Source organism: Schistocerca serialis, chromosome 6 (genome assembly GCF_023864345.2).
Source record: "Schistocerca serialis cubense isolate TAMUIC-IGC-003099 chromosome 6, iqSchSeri2.2, whole genome shotgun sequence".
NCBI classification, from domain to species: domain Eukaryota; kingdom Metazoa; phylum Arthropoda; class Insecta; order Orthoptera; family Acrididae; genus Schistocerca; species Schistocerca serialis.
In genome coordinates, this window is record NC_064643.1 from 96,992,739 (window position 1) to 97,020,095 (window position 27,357).

The 27,357-nt window shown below is 41.9% G+C and overlaps 1 protein-coding gene across 1 annotated transcript in view; it reads right to left on the minus strand.

Moving 5' to 3' along the window:
- The window catches only part of LOC126484659 (Down syndrome cell adhesion molecule-like protein Dscam2), a 339,526-nt gene that overhangs the window by 311,148 nt on the left and 1,021 nt on the right, over positions 1-27,357 (minus strand). The gene's annotated exons all lie outside the window — the stretch shown is intronic.

Sequence of the window (27,357 nt, forward strand, 5' to 3'; positions counted from 1 at the left end):
ACCTGCTGGAATGTACGACGTTAATGCAGGATGGCAGCAGACCGTATTATTCGTTTCGGACCTCTTGATAAGTATGGAAGTGTGATTACGCATGTCAATCACATCGCGATTACGGGCAGCATGGGGTTCACGCCTGTGCCTCAGGACGTGCGCTAGCAGCGCATGTCGGGTGTTTCAAGCGTCAACTTCGCGTCTTAATATCTCGGGATGTAATGGGAATATTGCGATGCAATCAAAGCCATTGTGTATGTGCTTTGCCATGCTATGGATTGCTGAAGAAAAAATATAGGAAGTCCATTTAAAAAAAACATAAGTTTGTGTTAAAAAACACATATGCTTTCGTTTTAGATACAAACTATGCTGCCAGCTCGTTACCGACTTCACTGCCAAACCTGCAATACATGTTACTATTTAGCATTGGACACCTGTCATCATAACAACTGTCGACGAGAATCATAATTTTTTTTTTATAAAACAAACGTTATTAACATTTTAGATCTCTATTTTTTGTGTGTACATATCTGCAGCCCTCTGTCTCTTAGAGGGCAACGAATTATAGCGTGTAACGTGGTAGCGTGAAACGTAACTATGCTGGTGCGTGAGAAACGGCATGCTGTAATCAAGTTCCGAATTCGAAGAGTTCGTCGAAACACGGAGCATCCCCTCCTTGACCTCCTTCACCATGACAATGCCGGACCCACACGAGCGCTGCGACGTCTGCGGCAATCCGACGCCTCGGGACCACTGTCATCAGTCATCCTCCATACAGTCCCGACTTGGCTCATTCAGATTTTCACCTGTTTCCAAAACTTAAAGAGCACTTTCGAGGACTTCAGCGAAGAAGCGGTGCAGGCAGAGGTGAGTTTGTGGCTCCGTCAACAAAATCAGACATTCTGCAGTGACGTTATCAACTAAGTGGTCTTTCGTTGGGAGAAATGTGTTCCTCGCCAGAGTGACTATCTTGAGAAATAAGTATGTACACACGAAGAGTAAAGATGTAGAAAGTTAATAACGTTTATTTCATTTAAAAAGCTTTAAGAATTTTTTCATAACTTTTCAGCACGTCCTCGTTGTTTGTTAGAGGGCAGATAGCATGATGCTATGGAAACCACTTTTATAGTTACCTGACACTGTCGCAAAAGAGCGACCTGTGAATTTCAATAATGTAATGTTTCGTCGATGGTTGGTTCATTGGTTGATTTGAGGGGAGGGGACGAAACAACGAGGTCATCTGTCCCATCGGGTTTGGGAAGGAAGTCGGCCGTTCCCTTTCAAAGGAACCATCCCGGCATTTGCCCGAAACGATTTAGGGAAATCATGGAAAACCTAAATCAGGATATCCGGTTGTGGGTTTGAACCGTCGTCCTTCAATATGCAAGTCCAGTGTTTCGTCGATGGTTGAGACGAACCGCCTCCTGATAAGATCATAGTTTCCACCTGTATAGTTCAGCTTTATCCTGCCATTTTAATCGTTGAATTCTGTGAAAAGTTTGTAAGAGATTCTGACGATGTTCCGAGTAACTTGTATCACCTGTAGAACGCTTTCAAACTGTATGCCTGTTGTACCTAGTTGGTACTGCCAGTTGCTATCCTCAATGGTTCAAATGGTTCAAATGGCTCTGAGCACTATGGCACTTAACATCTATGGTCATCAGTCCCCTAGAACTTAGAACTACTTAAACCTAACTAAACTAAGGACAGCACACAACACCCAGCCATCACGAGGCAGAGAAAATCCCTGACCCCGCCGGGAATCGAACCCGGGAACCCGGGCGTGGGAAGCGAGAACGCTACCGCACGACCACGAGATGCGGGCTATCCTCAATGCAAAGGAACTATATAGATCACGTTTATAACCGTAAAAATTTAAAATGGTAGATTATCGCAGTCCTTTCATGTATTACACAAACATGAAAAATATTTATTTACTATGCTTCTCGGTCAGCATGTAAGAGCCTGCTGCCACCTGGTGGTACCTCCAAACACTACACGAGAGTCCATTTAACTACTGCCCGGCAGTGTGCCATCGGCTGTCAACACGGACGCAGCAGGCAGTACCCTACGGGCTGCATGTATTTGATCAGAAACTTTAGTGGGTGTGTGGTACAATCGGGATTTTACTGTATAATCTATAACGTTACACTGGATAGGCTTCTTCAACGAGGCACTTTCACCTCAGGCATGTTATATTTTATATTTCTGACGTAGGATTTTCCATAACTGTTTTTTACAGTTGTTCACAAATATGTCTACGACTAAATGATAGTGTACTACATAGAATGGCACAATTATGTATGTAGATGGTATTTAACAAATATTATTACACTGTAAAAAAAATTTTAAAATACATTTTGAGGTATGAAGATGGCAATTTCACTTGCGGAAACTATATATACACAACTGGCCATTAAAATTGCTACACCACGAAGATGACGTGCTACAGACGCGAAATTTAACCGACAGGAAGAAGATGCTGTGATATGCAAATGATTAGCTTTTCAGAGCATTCACACAAGGTTGGCGCCGGTGGCGACACCTACAACGTGCTGACATGAGGAAAGTTTCCAACCGATTTCTCATACACAAACAGCAGTTGACCGGCGTTGCCTGGCGAAACGTTGTTGTGATGCCTCATGTAAGGAAGAGAAATGCGTACCATCACTTTTCCGACTTTGATAAAGATTGGATTGTAGCCAATCGCGATTGCGGTTTCTCGTATCGCGACATTGTTGCTCGCGTTGGTCGAGATCCAATGACTGTTAGCAGAATACGGAATCGGTGGGTTCAGGAGGGTAATACGGAACGCCGTGCTGGATCCCAACGGCCTCGTATCACTAGCAGTCGAGATAACAGGCATCATATCCGCATGGCTGCAACGGATCGTGCAGCCACGTCTCGATCCCTGAGTCAACAAATGGAGACGTTTGCAAGACAACAACCATCTGCACGGACAGTTAGACGACCTTTGCAGCATCATGGACTATCAGCTCGGAGACCATTGCTGCGGTTACCCTTGACGCTGCATCACAGACAGGAGCGCCTGCGATGGTGTACTGAACGACCAACCTGGGTGCACGAATGGCAAAACGTAATTTTTCCGGATGAATCCAGCTTCTGTTTGCAGCATCATGATAGTCGCATCCGTGTTTGGCGACATCGCGGTGAACGCACATTGGAAGCGTGTATTCGACATCGCCATACTGGTGTATCGTCCGGCATAATGCTATGGGGTGCCATTTGTTACACGTGTCGGTCACCTCTTGTTCGCATTGATGGCACATTGAATAGTGGAAGTTACATTTCACATGTGTTACTACCCGTGGCTCTATCCTTCATTACATCCCTGCGAAACCCATTTCAGCAGGATAATGCACGACCGCTTGTTGCAGGTCCTGTACGGGCCTTTCTGGATACGGAAAATGTTCGACTGCTGTCCTGGCCAGCACATTCTCCAGATCTCTCACCAATTGAAAACGTCTGGTCAATGGTGACCGAGCAACTGCCTCGTCACCATACGCCAGTCACTACTCTTGATGAACTGTGGTATCGTGTTGAAGCTGCATGGGCAGTTCTACCTGTACATGCCATCCAAGTTCTGTTTGACTCAATGCCCAGGCGTATCAAGGCCGTTATTACTGCCAGAGGTGGTTGTTCTGGGTACTGATTTCTCAGGATCTATGTACCCAAATTGCGTGAAAATTTAATCACATGTCAGTTCTAATATAATATATTTGTCCAATGAATACCCGTTTATCGTCTGCATTTCTGCTTGGTGAAGCAATTTTAATGGCCATTAGTGTACATTTTCAGATCTGAAGATGACAATTTAACTTGCCGAAACCATATATGCATTGCGATCTGTGGAAATACTTGACACCAAAAATCGTTAACATAACAGCGGTACACCAGCATTATAATTACAGATAACACGAACGTAAGCAACTAGAGTGATCAGGTACTTCCGAGTATCTTAAATTTTCATTATCATAATTAATTGTTTATTTTTTGCTCTTCTCCGTTTTAATAAAAAGAATTATATAGCTTGGTCTTATTCATTCCTTTCTTATCTGATGCAAGCATCTGATGAATGTATCGTCTTTCACTATTAGGACTTTGGGGTGTTTCGGTAATTTTCTACCAATAAAGTATCTTTTCCTGCGGCATTCGTGCTGTGCGTCTCTTGGATCCGAGAAACATATACGATGTCGATATTCTTCTATCACCTACATTACATTCTCTTCGGACCACTGCATCGCTCACGCAACTTGTTTGAACAAAAAGAAAAGTAGACAAGATAGCAGACGAAAGCTTTCTGTACTGGTAATGCCTAAGCGGAGACGACGTGAACTTTCTTCGATGTTTCGCTAAAAGATCGACAAGCAGCAAAACACATGCGAATACAAAACCGAAAAGAACCAAAAATCGTTTGCTTTTGCACTTTCTCTGGTATTCGCGTCGGTGTGAAGGGGTTTAAGATTCCTGTTTCTTACGAGGATATTCCGAAACTGCAGGCAGCACCTTGTACAGGCTACGAGCTGCAACTCGCCACGAGTTCGGCGGCGCCGTGAGGGGTAGGCAACCCGCAGCGCCCGCTGTGGCTGGGCCCTCGGTCGCGATTTACGGCGGGCGCAGTTGCGGAGGCTGCAAATTAGATTATCGGTCGCGGCCGGCGCTCCTTATTTATGACGGGGGGGATTACCGGCCGAACTGCCGCTAATTTAAAACGTAACGTGCCCGGCGACCGGCGGATTAGCCGCGCGATGGTCATTTAATCAGCATTAACGTTTCAACTGTGATAGCCCACATGCGCTCCCCCACACCCCCCTACCCGAGCGGCGCTCATTTCCACGATTAGCTCCGCGTCTGGTGCGGCCGAAGGAGGCGCTATAAGCTCCCCGAGCTAATGGAGTTCGCTCTCTTAAAAGCGAGCAAACCTTTACTTTCGTTAATGGCTCATTCGTACTAGAGGTGAAGTTTAAACCATCCGAATTAGATGCAAGCGGTTACTCGACTGCGATTAAGTTTTTCATTACGATGTGTGAACAGATCAATTCTCTCTTTGTAACAGTGCGTTGCCGCGTGTACTCAGTTGCAAATGGTTCAAATGGCTCTGAGCACTATGGGACTTAACTTCTAAGGTCATCAGTCCCCGAGAACTTAGGACTACTTAAACCTAACTAACCTAAGGACATCACACACATCCATACCCGAGGCAGGATTCGAACCTGCGACCGTAGCGGTCGCACGGTTCCAGACTGTAGTGTCTAGAACCGCTTTGCCACCCCGGCCGACATACTCAGTTGCAGACGCCGAAGTGGAAATTCACTGTGGAGAAAAAGTAAGAACATTGAGGTTTGTCGATGACATAGTTACTCTGGCAGGGCCAGCAAAGGACATGGAAGAGTTGTTGAACGGAATGTGTAGTGTCTTCCGAATGGGTTATAAGAGGAACATGAACAAAAGTAAGCCGAGGGTCCTCGAATGGTGAGGGAATTACGTTTGAAAATGAGGGGCTAAAGGTAGTAGATCAGCCTTGAGATTTGGACGTCAAAATAACTGATGGCCGAAGCAAAGAAGATGCAGAATGCAGACTGGCAATGGCAAGAAAAGCATTTCTGAAAAAGAGGAATTTATTAACAAAAAAATGGTTCAAATGGCTCTGAGCACTATGGGACTCAACTGCTGAGGTCATTAGTCCCCTAGAACTTAGAACTAGTTAAACCTAACTAACCTAAGGACATCACAAACATCCATGCCCGAGGCAGGATTCGAACCTGCGACCGTAGCGGTCTTGCGGTTCCAGACTGCAGCGCCTTTAACCGCACGGCCACTTCGGCCGGCGAATTTATTAACATCTAATATAAATTTAAGTATAACACTTTGTACGTAGGGCATCCACAGTCGAACTATTTCATGTTGAATAAGAAGGGCCGCTGAGATTTCTTAAAATTTTTATTCATACGACCGATTTAGCAGACTATATATCCATCATCAGCTATTTATAGTCAGTCCGTAAAAGAGATCTGTCAAAAATTCGGACAAAGCACATTTACTAGTATTCTGACCAAGATATTTAAAATTTCTAGCTCGCAAATGTGCGAAAGTCCAAAAATGTTGGAGAATGTGCTTTTCCCGGGTTTTAAACAGATCACATTTGTGGGTCGATTATAAACATATGACGACGCAAATACAGCTTGCGAAACTGGTCGTGTCTTCGAATAAAGATTTTAAACAGTCGCAGCTGTCCTCCATACTCAGCATAAACTTAAGTATTATGAAGACCTTCCTAAAGATAAAATTAACCGCAACAGCAGCCCTTGGTCGCAGAAAAGGAAGTCTTTTGACCCAGCTTCCGGCGCTGCTATGAGTTTCTTCATCAGAAATAGAACTCTCAAACTGGTGTATAACATAATTACAGAATTACAAGAAAGAAGTGTAAGTACTGGCTAGAAGTACGAAAAAAGAAACAGTGCTTACATGTCACGTATTAAACTAAAAAACGAGCGATAAAACTTCAGTCACAAAAAACGAAATACATTAAAGACAAGCCACTATGAGCTGCTCACATTTTTTCTGGAGTCTAGCTTTGTATGCAAATGAAACATGGACGATAAAAAAGCAGAAAAGAATAGACTAGAAGCTTTTGAAAAGTGGTGCTACAGAAGAATTCTGAAGATTAGACAGATAGCAGTAATAATTTCTAGCATTCAACCGTATTTCTGCCTACATGCAGCTCATCTACGCGTTTCGAGATACAATAGTCTCATCATCAGGTTGTAAAATTTAGTTCATGAAGTTAAAACGAAAAAATCTACCAACAATAATAACTGCAGCGTTCTTCTTCTTCTGCTTTTATGGCCTCATTTGACCACTTCAGTCAGTCGTTCTCTTTTCATCTTCTTCAGTAGACTTTCTTTTCGAATTGCCCAGTATCTTGTAATTCTTTCTGATCGTTTTTGTTGTTCCTCGTCTGTAAATAAACTTTTGATTATTTGTCGTTTGTCTGTTCTTGGTTTAAATCTTTTTCGGTTTCTTTAAATTTTCCTTTATGTTTTGCAGACCGTCTAGGATTAATTCTAACTCTTTCGTATCATCCCTGACTTCGTTTATCCTTCCTACTTTTTGTTTCATGTTCCAAAGCTTCTCTATAATTTTTCTTCGTAATCTGGTTAGGGTGTCCTCATAATGTGACCAAAAATTGAGATCCTTTTTTCCGTATAGTATCTGTAATGGGATCCACTTCGCTGCCCACCACTTCATTTGGCACTATCCGCCATTGTCCATCTTTCTGATACATCTTATTTATGCCTGTTCTAGTTATTCTTCCACTACTTTTAGAATTTTGTTGATTCTGTTTATCTGCGTGACTCTGAGAAGTTTCACTTCCACACGTCACCTGTGGTTGAACTACCGTCTTGTTTTAATTTTTCACTGCTAGACTTTTTCTTGTATGTAGACCAAGTTAATTTCTGCTTTTACAATTTTGTTAATTATTTCTTGCCATGCAGATTTCTCGTCCAAGTTGTATGTTATAATGTCTTCTAGGCATTTAAATTGTTTCACTAATTTTACTTTCCTGTTATTTACTGTTATGTGGCTGATTACCTGCTGCCATTATCTCAAAACTTTCGAATGATATCTGGAGTCCTATTTTTTTTTTTTGCTATATTTTGTAGGCTTTTTATTTGATTTTTGGTTTCATGATTAGTATTACCTAGTAACGCTAAGTCATCTGCGAATTCGAAGCAATTTAATTTTGATCCTTCTTGGTTCCAATTCTATAATTACAAAATACTAGCTCCTTGTCTTGACTATGTTTTATTCGTAAATGGCTAATTCATAAAATAAAATACAATAAAAACGTGTTGGACTTTGGGTCCTCACCTTGTATTAAAATCGTCGACATCTTACTGTGACCCACACATGGACCATAATAACAGACTGCGCGTGATGTTGTAATACTGAAATCAACACCTAAGTCAAGTGGCTCGCGGCAAGAAGCTTGAGGAAGTCGAATTTAGCCGGCTGTTGTGGCCGAATGGTTCTAGGCGCTTCAGTCTGGAACCGCGCCACCGCTACGGTCGCAGGTTCGAATCCTGCCTCGGACATGGATGTGTGTGATGTCCTTAGGTTAGTTAGGCTCAGCTGTTAAGTTCCATAGTGCTCAGAGCCAGCCAAACTCAAGGCAGATACTGTACCATCAATTTTTGATTTGCTTCTGCACTTAGCACCTAAAGGAAAATAGAGAGAACCACCAACTCGCAGAAATGCGCAAGAAGCGCCATCTAGTTCGGAAAATGATGTGTAAGATGCATTTTATTTGTACGTTTATCGAAACGACTGTAAAGAAAGTAGTTGTGCACTAGTTTGGCCGACTTAAACGTATCATTTCATTCCAAGTGAAACCACATTTAGCTCAAGATTGGTTTAGTTTGTATAAAAACACTGGCTAGTATTGTTGAGGAAGATTTGTTGTTAACATAGGATTGATAGCTGACTGATAGAAATGTTTGATTTATTTATTTTTCTTCGTTTCACATAATTACATTATGTACAGGGTGTGTACTTGTAAAATAGGAGAAGTCAATCTAATAACTTAAAATAAATAGTCTACATATTACAGCATAATACATAAAATGGTTGATAATAATACATAGTATGCTGCATAGGTTTTTCTCTCGATTAATATTTAGGTGTTAAAGGTATTTTTATATTCCTTAATTACAGATCAGACATACAAAATCATATGATGCATAAAAGTTTTCCATTAAATAATCCCTTAGCTCTTTTTGGAATACTTTTTTATTCGTACTGCCCTATAGACTCTTAGAAGTTAAATTTTACAACCGTGTACCAAGGATGTTTGTCAACAGCTCTCAGTTTGTGGGGCATACTTCTCATTTAGCCTTTATTTATTGTCATATGAATGAACACATGCATTTTTTTCTGGTAATAGATTGACTTTGATGTATATGTATATGGATGGTCATGTTTAGATTATGATAGACAGTTCTGCAAGAGTCAGTTTGTCTTCTTATTGAAGATGGTCTTAACGACCTTTTTTTTGCAATGCTTAAATTCTTTTAGTATTATTGCTGCTGGAGTTCGCTAAAGCAGTAACTTGCTTTTCAAGATGAGCATGATACACTGTACACAGAAGTAATTTGTTAGCATAATGCGCAAGCTGTTTCATGATAATGTAAGTAGCTTACTGTGAGTAGGCTACATAACTATGGGTAGGCTGCAAGGTTGCAGTAAAACGTTAAATTTGTGTTCAAAATCAGTGCCGAAAATTTTGTCATCATACTGCTCTTTTTTTTTTTTTTTTTTTTTTTAGCCATATCACAGATAAACACCAAATAAAACGGCCAAGAACATTCAGAAAATCGTGTAGATTACACCAAGGAGGCAGTGACTTCGTCTCTCAATAAAGCAACTAATTTTGTGGAAGTTGCTAAAAGCAGACTTGAAGTACTGAAGAAAAAGTTACGTTTAGAGAGAAAGAAATGCCGTCGTTTAACCAACAAAATCGATACTGCTGAAACTCTGCTGTCAGAATTAAAACAGAAGCCAATAATCACTGAAAGTACAGCTGGCATGTTGAAGTAAACTAATATTTCTAAATTCTATGTCTTAGTTAAATGAAAGTTACAAAGTCTACAGAGTAAAATAGTAGTGCAGCAATGATAACTGTTTTGAGAGTTGTACATTTAACCTTTCAAACACAAGTGTTGAAGCCTAAGTGCAGAAATATATAAATACCATACTCTTATAAGAATTACTGTAAATGCAGATTTGACTACAAACAAGGTGACCATTTTTCTACTCTTGTGCAAATATATTAGTCAGTTGTTAGTAAAAGCTGCTGCTTTTCTGTTCGTAGACTCTTCTCACACCAGTTGTTGTCCACATAGTGACAAGCTGTAAAGGAGAACATGGAAAAGAGTACTCTGAAGAGCTACGCAAATTCGCACTTACTCTCAACTTCCTTTCAAGCCGAGCTTATAACTATGTTAGGGAAAATTTTGAAAATGCTTTACCACACTTTACGAAAATGGTGTCAAGGAATAACTGGGAAACCAGGATTCAGCGCAGAAGCAAAAACTGCACTTATCTTGAAATCACACCATATGGCAACCACAGACAAAAAAGTGATGGTGTCTCTCATGATGGATGAAATGTCCATCAGGAAGCACACAGAATTTGTCGGTCAGCGGTTTGTTGGATATAGAGTTGGTGGTGTTGAAGTTATGTGTGATAATTTACCCGAGGCAAAAGGGCTGTGGTTTTCATAGTTGTTTCACTGAATGGCAACTGGAAAAGTCCAGTGGGGTATTTTATGACAAGTGGTTTGGATTGTAGTGAAAGGGTCAATTTAGTTCTGGCTTGTCTTGATTTTCTAAAACAGACATATATCAATGCGCTCTCCCTAACACTGTTGGTGCAACTGCTGATTTGGCGATGGCTTGTTATCAGGGGCTGAACTTAGTGGAGATGGTGTGAAACCATGTTTTGCACATGATGAAACTGGTAAGAGATTGTCATGCCACTAAAGGGACTATTTTCAGTCATGATGGCCCAAATAAATGGAGTTATTTTGTGGAACTACAAAAATTACAGGCGCAAGGGGGACTGCATTTGGGGACAAAACTGACGAAACGCCATATTAACTGGCTCGAAGTACCTATGAAGGTTAAACTTGCTGCACAGACATTTAGCGAAAGTGTAGCCAACGCCCTTACATACTGTGACAAAAATTTGGACCTGCGTCAGATCCAGGTCTGAGAAGCAACAGAGAAATTTGTCAGGTTGATAAATAATTTATTTGACATTTTAAACAGTATGAAGCTACGAGGGCTATCCACAAAGTACATTACGTTTCCGTTTGTGTCCGTTAGGGGTGGGGCTAGCGCGGCCATCTTGGTGTCATGGCATTCCGCCGCTCAGTCGGCATCCTGCCGTGCTGGTGAGAGGTTCGTGCTGTACTCCGTTGAGCTACTGTGACAGTTTGAAATGTCAGCGTTAATTGAAAATGCCGCGAAGTGTGAAGTGCGTGCTGTAATAAGGTTTCTGACTGCAAAAAACTGTACACCGATGGAAATCTATCGGCAGCTTTGTGAAGTGTATGGGGACAACATAATCACTGAAGGTGGAGTGCGTCAATGGGTCATAAAATTTAAAAATGGCCGAACTAACGTTCACGACGAAGGGCGAAGTGGAAGACCCAGCATAGTGACTGCCGAACTTGTCGAAAAAGTCGATGCCGCGGTCCGTGAAAACCGTATTTTCATAATAACGGAACTCTCTATGAGTTTTCCACAAATTTCACGAAGTTTGCTGCAAGAAATCATTACCGAAAAGCTTGGTTACCACAAGTTTTGTGCAAGATGGATACCAAAAATCTTGATAGAGATTCACAAAAATCAGCGAATGGCTGCAGCGTTAACGTTTTTGGACGCTTACGAGAAAGATGGCGACTCATTACTCGATCGCATCGTTACTGGTGACGAAACATGGGTTATGCATGTGAACTGCGAGACAAAATTGCAGTCAGTGCAGTGGGGGCACACAAATTCCCCCCAAAAACCCAAGAAATACATGCAGACAAGGAAGGTGATGGCGACTGTCTTTTGGGACAGAAAAGGTGTGATTTTTGTGGATTTCCTGGAAAGAGGCACTACAATAAACTCTCAAAGGTATTGCCAAACTCTGCACAACCTCAGAAGAGCAATACAAAACAAGCGCAGGGGAAAGTTGGGCTCAAAGATCTTGCTGATTCACGACAACGCCCGGGCCCACACGGCAAATGCCACTGGTGAAGTTCTCGAATATTTTAAGTGGGAATTGTTTCCTCATCCGCCGTACAGTCCCGACCTGACACCGAGCGACTTCCACTTATTCCCAGCAATGAAGAAGTGGTTGGCTATGCAGCGTTTTGATGACGACGCACAGCTTCAAGAAGAGGTAACCACGTGGTTGAAGGCGCAGGCGGCCGAATTTCACGACGAAGGAATTTTCAAGCTCGTCCATGGCTACGATAAGTGCCTTAATTTAAATGGCAACTATGTAGAAAAGTAGTATTTAAGTGTGGCTTTCATCTGTGTATAATAAAAAAAATTTCCAATACTTTATTTATTTTTAATTCCAAAACGTATTGTGCTTTGTGGATAGCCCTCGTATTTTGCAAGCAATTCAAAAGACACTTGGCCCCAACTACATATATAGCTACATATACAGTGATGTACGCAGATGTGTAGAGGAAGGGAAAGAATGGCCGTTTACATTAAAAGAATCTGTTGGGGGAACATTACTGGTGCACTCCACAGGAAGAATTGTGTTTATAGGCTTGATAATTAGTCTGTATTCACCCTTAGCTGCGTATGAGATAGATTTGCACCAGGAATTACATTTTTATTGACACACCTACTTAGTCAAGAGCACTTGGAAGTACTTTTCAGCGCTATGGAGAGTCATGGGGGGTAGAATAATAATCCCATGACTCTGAAATTTCAAGCTCCTTTCAAGAGGCTTCTGCTACACATCCGGATTGGAACACCTACAAGTGGAAATTGTACTGTCATTGATGCTACCTCAATTCACAGTGTAACATCAACTAATCATCAAAATGAGAGTGTTGATTGCAATGAGTTGCCATCTGTTCCAGAGGCAGCATTAATAAATCATGACCGTGATTATATACCACATCGAGCATCCCTCACTTTGTATGTGTATGATGCTATCGAATACATTGCTGGAAGCTCGTCAAAAAAGGTAAGTGCAATATTTATCAACTGGCACTACGTTTTAATGTTTCAGGTTCAGAGGTACCATAAAAAACGGAGGGGGCTTGTCTCTTGCATCGAAAGATGATGATCATTGTAAAATGGGTGAGAGGATATTGAGGCAAATATCAATATTAAATAAGAAAAACCCTTGAACAAATTGGTCGCAGCAGCTTAGCAGGACTTAAGGAATGATGTTTTTCGTCAGATGAATGAACACCTCACAAATTGTCCTCCCCCCGACAAACACATTCACCAGTTAAAAAAAGTTGCACTCACTGAGTATTTTAAAACAATGCTACATCGTGAAGCGAGACTCAGCAGCGACAGACTACATGATGCTCAGATTAGGAGTTTCTACAAGAAAATAGTATTGTTTAGGAATCAGTGATCGTGTGTTTCCAAAATGGATGTATGCATTGGTATTAACAGAAGTCCTAGTTCTACAGACAAAGTATAGTTTTTGTTTTTATGTGAAATAAAGTAATTTTTAAGCTGACTTAATTATTTGTCCTTCTTCGTCCATACAAGAAGTTTTCCACAATATCAAAGAATTGGAATAAATAAAGTTGATTCTAAAAGATTTGTGTTAAGTGGTTGAGTAATACAAAATTTCCACAGTATAATGCAAATGACGATTTTTTTGGGAGGCGGGGGTGTTGGGCATTGGTGTTGGCATATTTTCACTCTGCTGTAAATGAATCCTGTTGGAGAGGCGACTTTAAGTAAATAAAGTGTTTGGGCATGTGTAGTAAGCAGTGTCTATTCACCAGAAGTGAGCAGCAAGATTATTGTGTAAAGCAGGTAACCACACATTGTGCAGAATGCTTTATAAGGCTCTTGGAATTCTTACTCCCCACTACCTGTACTCGTTAATGGTTTTTCTTACTGACAACGAAAACAAGTTCCAGCAGATCTATGACGTACTTAAGGGGACATGCTCGTGAAAATTACCAAAAATTTAAAAAAAAAATTTTCTTGCTCTATAGAAAAGAGCATTTCTTGCTGATTTCAAAAACGTACAGTTTATGGGCATTATCACTTTCTGTTCGTTCTAAAATTGCGGTTGAACGTAATGTTCCATAGCGGCCACGCCCATCTGTTAATTTAAAGTGTGTCAGAATACGTGATGCATTATTTTGTTCTTCCGTTTTTTCCGTCGTTACTTATGGACCGTTAACACAGGTGTGTTCTAGAAGGAACTGACTTCTGGGACCTAAGTACAGGCATGTCTAGAAGGTCATGGTTCGAATGTAAACAAAGATCTGAGAATAAATGATTTCGGAATTTCATACACATGTGGTTTTGTAGTTATTGTGAGTTGTTTTCTTTCTGTGTGTGTGTGTTTCCTGTGCTACAAACGCCGAGAGTAAAGAAATTTAGCCCCAAACGAAAGTTTCGCGGCAACCAGTTCCAAATACAACCGAATAATACACATCAGTTGCTTCAAAAGTCGCCTGCAGAAACTGTGTCTACAGCCAGTGCTCCTAGACGTAAACTTTCGATTTCTGAGTGTAATAAAAAAAAAAGCCTAGTAATATTGTGAGCAGCAATAACGACGGAAATGTAATTGTGATCCTAAAAATGTTGTAAAGACTTTTGAAGAGTGGCTTGAAATGTATGTACTGCAATTGTGAAGATAGTATTGACTTTTCTGAGTACATTTCAGCAAGGAAGGCTCTTTCAAGCTATACGGAGACGAAGAGGCTTGCACAGAACAGCCTAGCGTGGAGTGCTGTAGCAAATTAGTATTCGGAATGAAGGCCACGACAGCAACGAGACCAACATCAACATATCCAGTTACACTTCGAAATTCTGCAGCCTCTTTTGCCGAAACCATTCTTTACTCTGTCTACAATTTTATTGTGAACGATAATGTCCACCTACGCTGACCCACAATGAGCTCAGTTTTAAGGATTTAATTAATGAAACTGCTGGCTATTAAAGTTGCAACACCATGAGACGGCATGCAACAAACGTCACACTGGCATGACGTGCACTACATACTTGGATATGTAGACGTCTACCATTTCACCTTAATCGAACAATGTAGACAACAGTGATGCCACCTACATTCTGGAGATAATAATAATACATTCTGGGGAAAATAAGCAGCAGGTTTCTCATTTAGAAACTGCACATGAATGAGGGTCACACATGCAGGTTGTTCTGTCAAACGTACAGGTTACCTGCATTCTAAGGCAGAGCAATGACGTTATAATCTAAGACGGCCGAATGCAAGAAAGTGGGCAGGAAATTCAAAAATGCAAGATGACCTAAATATCGCCATGTTCAAAACTATGTGAAGGACCTGAACTGCATACATTGACGCCATGTCCAAAGGTATCAGGACGACATGAATTGCATAAACTGAGGTCACAATAAAGTGCATCCGAATGACCTAAATTGCATAGATTAACACCATGTTGAAAAGTATCTGAATAATCTGGACTATGTAAATTGACTCTATGTTCAAAAGCGTCAAAAGATCTGAATTATTTACTAAAAATACTTGAAGACATTGGCAATACTGGTTTAGCTTACAGTGTTTGGACATTTAAAAATCATGGTATTATTTTTCAAAAACATTTAAGCTTCGTCATCATCATCATCATCATCATCATGAACAACAACGACAACAACATTACACGCACACGCACACACACACACACACACACACACACACACACACACACAGAATGTTTATATGCCAGTCAAAAATATGTAAACATATTGACCATACTGGTGCAACTTACAGTATTTTCGCCTCTAAAATGTCTAAAATGTCTGATCTAACTTATACGTTAAACTGCACTGGACAACGAGCAAGCTTCGATCTTCGTACCACACTAGATGCATGCCACAGCGGAGCCTCGGATTAAACATTTGCACTTCTAAACTGTTAGTATTACGTTTTTATCAGTGTACAAATTACATGTCGGCTAAAAAAATGCCAGCTACATCAAAGGTGCAATTATTGTGTACCTTTCAGGTTAAAGTACACTTGCAGCCTAAAAAGTGACCTTGGACTCTCAAATTAAGTGCCACAATGCTATTTACACATTTAAATTTCCTGTATTATTGCTCTGCAGCAATACAAAACACTTGAGGCTAAAATAATGTGTTGAACAGGCAATGCAGTGATAGATGACACTTCCTGTTAGGCATGAATAAGGCGAAGGCGAAGTACAAAAGGGAACGTCTCTTGATGAAGCACCTTTTTTTAGGGGGAAGAAGATAACGCATTAAAAAACCATAACAACTTCATTTACTGGCTAGTTTAGCTTTTTTATTACTTTTGATCTTGGACCTACTCGTGGTTATGTTCAACTGGTGCAGAAAAACGAACTTCCGAGGATGGCAGTGACGTTTACTGATCGTTACTATGGTGCCAAGTTTACAGATGATCTCCTAATGAACTACAAAATACTACCAATATCGATAGTATGTTTGTCCCCCTGACATGTTTTAGCACAACAAAGCGTACTAAAATGATGTGTTTTGGCGAGATCTTCAATGCGCTGTATCATTTAAATTCCACCTTTTCGCAATACCCATGTATTACTTCGAAATGTACCAAATACGATATGTTAGCTTCTTAAGCACTGCTCGATCAAAGACGATACTCGACAAGGTTACACTCAGGTTTCAGACTGTGAAGGAAAATTCGATCTTTCCACCAAAATAAGACTGTGTGTATTCCAGAATGAGATTTTCACTCTGCAGCGGAGTGTGCGCTGATATGAAACTTCCTGACAGATTAAAACTGTGTGCCCGATCGAGACTCGAACTCGGTACCTTTGCCTTTCGCGGGCAAGTGCTCTACCATATGAGCTACCGAAGCACGACTCACGCCCGGTCCTCACAGCCTTACGTCAGCCAGTATCTCGTCTCCTACCTTCCAAACTTTACAGAAGCTCTCCTGCGAACCTTGCAGAATTAGCACTCCTGAAAGAAAGGATACTGCGGAGACATGGCTTAGCCACAGCCTGGGGGATGTTTCCAGAATGAGATTTTTCACTCTGCAGCGGAGTGTGCGCTGATATGAAACTTCCTGACAGATTAAAACTGTGTGCCCCGGAGACTCGAACTCGGTACCTTTGCCTTTCGCGGGCAAGTGCTTTACCTCGCAGGGGAGCTTCTGTAAAGTTTGGAAGGTAGGAGACGAGATACTGGCAGAAGTAAAGCTGTGAGGACCGGGCGTGAGTCGTGTTTCGGTAGCTCAGATGGTAGAGCACTTGCCCGCGAAAGGCAAAGGTACCGAGTTCGAGTCTCGGTCGGGCACACAGATTTAATCTGTCAAGAAGTTTCACTGTGTGTATTATTTACCAAATTACGTAAAGATTTCTTCTATAACACTGCAAAACACACGTGACACTACTGTTGGAACTTAATTGTTCTATAACAGTAAAGAAAAAAAAAAAAAGAAAAAACACAGCTCGCATATTGGCACCATTGATATACCTTACAGGCTACGCTGCGCTTCGCAACAAATTCGATTATTGTACCACACCTTAAAAAAATTGTATTATTTACTAGAAAAGTAAAGATTTGTTCTATAGCATCACAAAACACACATGGCATTACTGCTGATCTAATATTCACGTTAAAGTGCCCTTGCTGAGGACTGACGTATTCTGTCACACAGTGGAAATTGGACACTTCGAGGAAACTGCATAATGAACATCAATTTTAACATCTCAATTCGATACACATTCATATGGGTAAGGAGTGAGAATTGCATTGCTTTCAGCTACCCACTTTCAGCTAGTTTTTGAAGTCACTCAAACGTTATATTGACGGTATGAGTACGTACAGTTGATATATTTTCAACTACCCGCTTTCAACTACTTTTCAAAGTCAGCAAAGCATTATAGTGACTCCATGCTAGGGTAAAAACTTCACCTTGCAGTACAAAACATTCGTTATCTTCTGCTAACAATGCTAACTTATGCTACCACACACTGGGGACTACCTCACACTTTGATGAAATAACGTACTGAACAGTGACTGCCATTACCCTGAACAAGGTGACTATCGCTATACTGAATGCATGGTGAATACTACTGCGGATAGTGATGATCAGTTGACATGGTGTCTCCCATTACCTCGATCATGAAGAATACTAACATTATCTCAAACCAATATAGTGGGTTCAAAAGGGAGGGTGGACATGGGGGCTATGCTACCCCACAAACATTTGAGTAGAAGCGTTTACGATTTTACATGCGTAAATTTCGAAGTTTGACAGCTACCTCTTGGAGAATGAAAACGCATCAAAACTTCGAGTCTCGAAAACTACAATGAGTTCCATAAATTAAAAGCCATATTCAATAAAGGACACTTTTGAGTTGGTTGCATGGGGTTCTGCTCAGTGGCTTAGAGTGTGGCTTGACTAATCAGGTAAAGGCACACATTCGTAGGCTGACTATGCCTGCTGTTAAAAAAACAACCGACACGGTTGCTGAGTCCACAGGTGGAACCAGAAAACCGCAGGAAGCTGAATAACGCAAGACATGGAGAGAAAAACCTAAAAAAGAAACACTTATTTTCCGTGTGCCGGCTGAAACGACTGAAAGCAACCGAAATCTCATCACTTACAAACTCATACAGTCAAAGTCTGCAGACAAGATTCATAAATGTAGTGCTTACTAAAATACCTATAACTGTGTGTGCACGCTTTGATTTTATATCGTGTAAGTTATGACAGTATCATCGTGTTCGGGGTAATGGTAGTCACCATTCAGATTTCATCGAAGTGTCATGTAGTGTCCACTGTGCGATAGTATAAATTAGCATTATGAGCAGAAGATGACAAAAGTTTTGCACTGCAAGATAAAGTTTGTACCCTAGCTTTCAGGTGCTGTAATATGTGGTTGTCTTTTAAAAGTAGCTGGAATTGGACAGTTGAAAGCATAGCAACCGTACAAAATCATGTCACCGCTATTGTTGCTTCTGTAGCAAGTGGTGTTAGAATCTTTTACAAGTACTTTATGACCACTTTTGCTTAAATCTTAGCAAGATACCATTTGTTAATTCAAAAAAGATATGTATTAATTAAAAAAATGATGAAGCACACATTTGATAGGTTGCATTGCAACAGTAATTGGTCGATTTGACTTACTTAGTTTCTCGATACAAAGTAAGTTCGGACAAATAATAATAAAGAACTTCTTCTTTATTTGAAGAGTTTCACAAATTTGATTGCTAGAAACATTGACTCTAAATGTCTTGTGAGTTTCTTTCTGGCGCTGAAAATTATAGCTGTATTCATTCATAGATAATTTCATTAACTATTTCAAGTTCAATTAGAAAGGCCATTTTCAAATTTTGACTTTTCAGGAATGGCAACAAATGTCCTGTAGGCAGTATTATTTACTTCCGGGAGGAAAATACTCGATGTGACTTTGCACTAGATCCTGGCCCAGTTGTAAATGCTAGCACTGCGTTTTAGTGGGACATTCTGATTTATTAATGCGGTAAGACTGAAGTGCAATGATAAATGTTGTTTCTAGTGTGACTGGCCGCCCTGAAATTCCACTAAATATTCTGGAATAATGCCGACAGCATTAACAATAGTCGAATGGGTTTACACAAGATTGACTTTTATTAAAAATTCGGTTCAAGAAACAGCAGTTTTCGAAGTGTAATTTTTATTACTCGTTGCGAGTGCTTGGTTTGACGGTAAGACAACCATTCGAAGTTGTAGAAAAGTCACGCAGTTACCAGACATTCGTAAAATAGACGATAAAAGTTCACTATAGTTAGAGACAGTAGAGCGAATAATCGTTACCATTTCAGTATTATGGTTTACTCATCAGAACTAACAGCAAATCAGTGCCAGCAACAATAGTTCACATATACAGGCCGAAATCACGAACATAAGACGAAGAGGTAAAAGAAATATATGAAAATGTCTGTTCGATAATTCAATATGTAAAGGGAAATCATAATCTAGCAATAACGGGATATTGGAATGCGGTAGTAGGAGAAGGAATAGAAGACAGACTTATAGAAGAGTATGGGAATGGTGGCAGAAATGTGAGACAAAAAAGGCTAATTGAATTCTGCAATAAATTTCAGACGGCAATAGCGAATTCTCCGTTTAAAAATCACACAAGGAGGAGGTACACTCGAAAAAAAACCAGAGACACGATTCCAGCTGGATTACATGATGGTCAGACAGACATTTCGAAATCAGATACTAGTTCCTAAGGCATACCCAGGGGCTGACATAGAATCAGATCACAATTTATTAATGATGAAGAGCAGACTGGAGTTTAAGAGAATCGTCTGGAAGAAACATCGAGGAAAGAAATGGGACACTGAAGTACTGAGGAAGGACCGGATGCTTAAGTTCGTTAAGGATGTACGAGGGCTATTCGGAAAGCAAGCAACGATAAGTCGCGAAATGGAAATCACAGTAAAAATCAAAACTGTTGTATTTGCAACAGTTAGCTACAACTTCCAGCTACTTATCTCCATAGTCGCCGATCCGACTCAGACGTTTGTGGTAGCGTTTTACCAACTTTCCAATACCCTCGTTATAGAAGGCAGCCGCCAGCGCTTTCCGCCAATTCTGTACGCTGGCCTACAGCTCGTTGTCTGTGCCAAAATGTTGTCTTCATAGCCAGCGGTTCGTGTGAGCAGAGATGAGGAGACAATTACGGGCTGTATTGTGGGTAACCAAACATTTCCAATTGAAAACTATGCAGGAGCATCTTCACTGCCCCTGCAGAATGCGGCTGGGAATTGTCTTGAAGAAGAAACCGCACGACAGTTATGTAATGTTGGCTGCATACTTCAGGCGAAATTTCTCACCAGGCCCTCGTACTTGGCGGGAGACACTATTGTTCTAGGTATATTTATGTGCTCTCTGTGTGCTCAGAACTAAAAAGAGGGACGTAATGCGATCGACGGCCATACTAGAGACACTGCCCAACACACCTGTGCAAAACTTCATCGGAATTTCACTGTGGTTTTCATTCCGCGACCGATCGTTCCTTACTTTCCGAATAACCCTCGTAGATACTGCGGTAATGAATATTACAGTAGGCAGTTCAATTGAAAAGAAATGGAAAGCTCTAAAAAAGACAATCACAGATGATGGACAGAGAAACATAAGTACAAGGAAGTAACTGCTAAGAAACATTGAATAACAGAAGAAATACTTGTACTGATGAACGAAAGAAGGAGGTACAAAATTGTTCAGGAAAACACAGGAACAAATGCCACAATGGAATGAAATAAACAGGAAGTGCAGGGAAGACAATACCAAATGTCTGTAGGAAAAATGAGAATAAAAAGAAAAATATGGAACGAAGGAAGGCCAGATACAACATACAGAAAGGTGGAAACAACTTCCGCTGAAATTAAAAGCGTGGGCTTAAGACTGCAATGAAAATTCTATTGTTAAACCCAGAGGAGAGAATGGATAGCTGAAAAGAGTACACTGGAGGCCTACACTGAAACTTCTACGAGGGCGAGAAGTCGTCTGAGATCATACGAAGCAGAAGAGGTAGATAACATCCCTTCGGAGTTTCTAAAATCGTTGGTGGAAGTGTCAGCCAAACGACTATTCGAGTTTATTTGTAGAATATATGTGGTTGGAGACATACCATAACATTTTCGGAAAAATTCATTGACTCAGTCGTGAAGACAGCAAGGACACGTAAGTGTGATTCATTGACTCAATCTCAAAGACAGCAAGGGTAGAAAATTGTGAGAACTATCACACAGTCAGCTGAGCAGCTCATGCATCGAAGCTGCTGAACAGAATATATACAGAAGAATGGAAAAGAACATTGAGGATCTGTTAGATGATAATTAGTTTGACTTAAGGATAGGTGAAGGCATCAGAGTAGCGGTAGTGACGTGGAGCTTGATGGTGGAAGTAATACTAAGAAAAGTCATTTTCATAGCATTTGTTGACTTAGAAAAAGCGTTAAACAATGTTAAATAGCGCACGTTGTTCGAAACTGTAAGAAAAATATCAGTAAATAATGGGGAAAGACGGGTAATGTGCAACATATACAAGAACGTAGAGGGAAAAATAAGAATGGAAGACTAAGAAAAATGTGTATGGACTAAAGAAGGTGTAAACAGGGATGCAGTCTTTCACCTCTAGTATTTAACGTATGCATTGAAGAAACAATGAGGGAAATACAAAGAAAGAATCAACAGTGAGATTAAAACATGAAGTGAAGGATATCAGTGGTAAGATTCGCTGATGACACAAAGCAAAGAAAGGACCTGCTGAATGGAATGAACAGTGTAATGAGTACGGAAAAAGGATCGAGAGCGAATTGAAGGAAGAAGAAAGTAGTGAAGAGTAGCAGAAATAAGATTAGTTAGGAACTTCACCTCAAAGTTGGTAAATATAATACACTCCTGGAAATTGAAATAAGAACACCGTGAATTCATTGTCCCAGGAAGGGGAAACTTTATTGACACATTCCTGGGGTCAGATACATCACATGATCACACTGACAGAACCACAGGCACATAGACACAGGCAACAGAGCATGCACAATGTCGGCACTAGTACAGTGTATATCCACCTTTCGCAGCAATGCAGGCTGCTATTCTCCCATGGAGACGATCGTAGAGATGCTGGATGTAGTCCTGTGGAACGGGTTGCCATGCCATTTCCTCCTGGCGCCTCAGTTGGACCAGCGTTTGTGCTGGACGTGCAGACCGCGTGAGATGACGCTTCATCCAGTCCCAAACATGCTCAATGGGGGACAGATCCGGAGATGTTGCTGGCCAGGGTAGTTGACTTACACCTTCTAGAGCACGTTGGGTGGCACGGGATACATGCGGACGTGCATTGTCCTGTTGGAACAGCAAGTTCCCTTGCCGGTCTAGGAATGGTGGAACGGTGGGTTCGATGACGGTTTGGATGTACCGTGCACTATTCAGTGTCGCCTCGACGATCACCTGTGGTGTACGGCCAGTGTAGGAGATCGCTCCCCACACCATGATGCCGGGTGTTGGCCCTGTGTGCCTCGGTCGTATGCAGTCCTGATTGTGGCGCTCACCTGCACGGCGCCAAACACGCATACGACCATCATTGGCACCAAGGCAGAAGCGACTCTCATCGCTGAAGACGACACGTCTCCATTCGTCCCTCCATTCACGCCTGTCGCGACACCACTGGAGGCGGGCTGCACGATGTTGGGGCGTGAGCGGAAGACGGCCTAACGGTGTGCGGGACCGTAGCCCAGCTTCATGGAGACGGTTGCGAATGGTCCTCGCCGATACCCCAGGAGCAACAGTGTCCCTAATTTGCTGGGAAGTGGCGGTGCGGTCCCCTACGGCACTGCGTAGGATCCTACGGTCTTGGCGTGCATCCGTGCGTCGCTGCGGTCCGGTCCCAGGTCGACGGGCACGTGCACCTTCCGCCGACCACTGGCGACAACATCGATGTACTGTGGAGACCTCACGCCTCACGTGTTGAGCAATTCGGCGGTACGTCCACCCGGCCTCCCGCATGCCCACTATACGCCCTCGCTCAAAGTCCGTCAACTGCACATACGGTTCACGTCCACGCTGTCGCGGCATGCTACCAGTGTTAAAGACTGCGATGGAGCTCCGTATGCCACGGCAAACTGGCTGACACTGACGGCGGCGGTGCACAAATGCTGCGCAGCTAGCGCCATTCGACGGCCAACACCGCGGTTCCTGGTGTGTCCGCTGTGCCGTGCGTGTGATCATTGCTTGTACAGCCCTCTCGCAGTGTCCGGAGCAAGTATGGTGGGTCTGACACACCGGTGTCAAGGTGTTCTTTTTTCCATTTCCAGGAGTGTATGAAGAAATTCTTCTACCGTGGAAGGAAAATAACACAAGATGGACGAGGCAACAATGACCATGAAAGTAGACCACCTCAGTCAAAGAGGGAATTACTGGCCAAAAGAAGTCTAAATCAGGATTAAGCAACAGTGAAAGAATGTCAGTTGATCGGATGAATCTTGTTTCACACTGTTTCCGTCTTCTGGCCAAGTTTACATCCCAAGAGCGAAACATGGCGGGGGTTTGGTGATGATTTGGACGGCCATATCATCGTATTCCGAGTGCCATTTATCACTCTGCAAGGTCACATCACTGCCAAAGACTGTGTGACCATTTTGTGTGATCCGGTTCATGCCATGATACAACGTTTGTTCTCGAATGGTGACCCTGCGTTCCAAGACGACACGGCTCGCATTATACAGGACTGGTTTTTTGAGCACAAGGAACTGTTGCATCTTCTGTCCCTGACCATTACGGTCACTAGATCTCAATGTTATTGAGCGTCTGTGGCGTAATTTGGAGAGAAGAGTACACAATCACTATCCTCCTCTATCACTGTTACCGAACTTGCCACAATTTTGGAGTAACTATGGTTTTAAACTTTGAAGACTGTACGGGACCTGTATTTATCCACTGCGAGGCGACTGGAAGCTGTTTTGAATACCAGCAGTTATCCTTCACCATATTAGCCACGGTAATGTGTTGTTTTACTGGCGTTTTCATATCTTTGACTCTTAATTTAAGGGAGTGATGTACACTGCGACCGCAGAATTCTATGGCTGTGAATGATGGACTGTAGGGAAACCTGAAGAGAAGGGAATGGAAGCGTTTGAGGCGCGGTGCTACAGAAAGTTGTTAATAATTAGGTGGACTGTATAGATAACGAATGAGAACTGGCGAAGAAAGGAACACAGAGAAAACACTGACAAGAAGAATGGACAGGATGATAGGGCATATTTTGAACCATCAGGTAATAAGTGTCATGGTATTACAGGGAACGGTAGAAGTTAAAAACTGTAGGTTGAGACGGAGATTGAGGTATGTAGGACAAAAATTGAAGACGTTGGGTGCGAGTTGCTGTGTTAGGGATATTTTAGCTCTCACATATCAACCAGTCAGACATCAGCGTCAAGCGGGTGGCCTGTACAGCAAAGCCACAGGGGCCACATCAGCAGACGACAGCCAGAAGGTTCCGCGCACCTGCTGGGCCAGGAGACTCCAGCGTGATCGCCCTAAGAGGTCGCTGGTCACGAATAGGTCCAACTGTATCGTGGCTCCTTCACGGTATTTAGGCCGGTGCGTGGGCTCCATCAGGCAGTTCATTACTAACGACCTCTCTGAGCCGAGCCCCGACAGCAGTAGCGATCCCTCAATCAGAATCGCGCTAAGGGACCAGCAGGATATTCGATGGCAAATTTTAACAGGCGATATCCTCTGTGGGGATCAGCCAGTGCAATCACCAGGCTTCGCGATGACGTTGCCTCTGCACTGGAGACATTTGCAGACTTTGATATTGGCTGCCGTAGTACTTCGTGTTACTAAAGTTTGCATTTCAAAGGGAAGAAAGCGATTCAATTTGATGTTTCTCGGGGCTGTCAGCCCAGCAAACATTTATTGTGCAGTTCAAGTGCAACTCTGACTTAACCATGTACTGTCCGTGTAAAAAGTTAACTCAAGGATCAGATTTGAGTTTGTATGTTTACTAAGACACTTGTTGTGTATTGGTTACCTGGGATGTGTTCTCATTGCGCCTCCAGGGGCGCTCTACATATCACAAGTGTTAAGCCGTCGGCACACGGACCGTGCATCCGAACGTTGATCGTTGAGCGTGCCGAGTTTCTGACGTCATAGCGTGGAATAGCACGTTCGGGAGTCTATGCGAACGCGCAGAGCAATATCTAGCATGTCAGATATTCTGAGCGTGCGTCTGAGCGTTGACCAATGAGATGGCACAACGCCACCTACGTCACACGCACGCCGTCTCCCTTCAGTACAGAGTTGTGAGGCGCCATATTGGCATTCATTTCAAGCCTATATGTATATATGCCGTTTCTGAGTACCAGCAAATTGAGAATCCCTGGACAAACCGTTGTTAGTTGTGTGATTCGTTCCAATAAATAATGAGAAACATCACATTCGTGGCAAAAGAATTACTGTAACTTGCGTATTATAAGAGTAGGCTATTTGAAGGCAGCGACACACCGAAGATCCACCCAAAACACATTGTTCTTGGTACAATGTGTTATAATTAAATTTCAATTAGTAACAGTTACCTACGATTAACGTTTTTAGAATGTCGTCTCCCCGATGTTATTCAATCTGTATATTGAGCAAGCAGTAAAGGAAACAAAAGAAAAATTCGGAGTAGGTATTAAAATCCATGGAGAAGAAATAAAAACTTTGAGGTTCGCCGATGACATTGTAATTCTGTCAGAGACAGCAAAGGACTTGGAAGAGCAGTTGAACGGAATGGACAGTGTCTTGAAAGGAGGATATAAGATGAACATCAACAAAAGCAAAACGAGGATAATGGAATGTAGTCAAATTAAATCGGGTGATGCTGAGGGGATTAGATTAGGAAATGAGACACTTAAAGTAGTAAAGGAGTTTTGCTATTTAGGGAGTAAAATAACTGATGATGGTCGAAGTAAAGAGGATATAAAATGTAGACTGGCAATGGCAAGGAAATCGTTTCTGAAGAAGAGAAATTTGTTAACATCGAGTATAGATTTAAGTGTCAGGAAGTCGTTTCTGAAAGTATTTGTATGGAGTGTAGCCATGTATGGAAGTGAAACATGGACGATAACCAGTTTGGACAAGAAGAGAATAGAAGCTTTCGAAATGTGGTGCTACAGAAGAATGCTGAAGATAAGGTGGGTAGATCACGTAACTAATGAGGAGGTATTGAATAGGATTGGGGAGAAGAGAAGTTTGTGGCACAACTTGACTAGAAGAAGGGATCGGTTGATAGGACATGTTTTGAGGCATCAAGGGATCACAAATTTAGCATTGGAGGGCAGCGTGGAGGGTAAAAAATCGTAGAGGCAGACCAAGAGATGAATACACTAAGCAGATTCAGAAGGATGTAGGTTGCGGTAGGTACTGGGAGATGAAGAAGCTTGCACAGGATAGAGTAGCATGGAGAGCTGCATCAAACCAGTCTCAGGACTGAAGACCACAACAACAACAACAACACAATATGGCCAACCATACTGAGCGTGTTATTGGTTTAGTAGCCGGCACGGTAGCTCAGCGTGTTCGGTCAGAGAGCTGGTTGGCCGGTTGGCCTCTGTAATCAAAAACTGAGTGGAAGGATCAACAAAACGAACTTCACCGTATGTCATGTGACGTCCGCGACGAAAAAAAAAGCGTGTTCGGTCAGAGGGTTACGTACACTCTGTAATACAAAAACTGAGTTAATCGGTCATCAATGAACTTCATCGGATGTCTTACGACGTCCGCCCCGAGCAGATACAACGAACAAAAGCGAACAAAATGAGATTAAAAAAAAAAAAAAAAAATAGCGGCTCTGCTCCGTAGTGAGTTTTTGTTGGGGCGGTGGTTCGCGTCTTAACACTTCCAAATGTTTTTTCCTAACGTTCGCGCTTTTGTTAGGTTCAGATACTTTATTATTTGTTTAATATAAGAATATGTTATAATATTTGATGTTATGTAAATATAAGCTCACATTTTTTTGAGGGGTGACTTTGTTCGATTGGCTTAATCTACAGGACAGCTTGTGCTACTTGTATAAAGATATTTTGCTCCTTTTTCTTTTACGCTT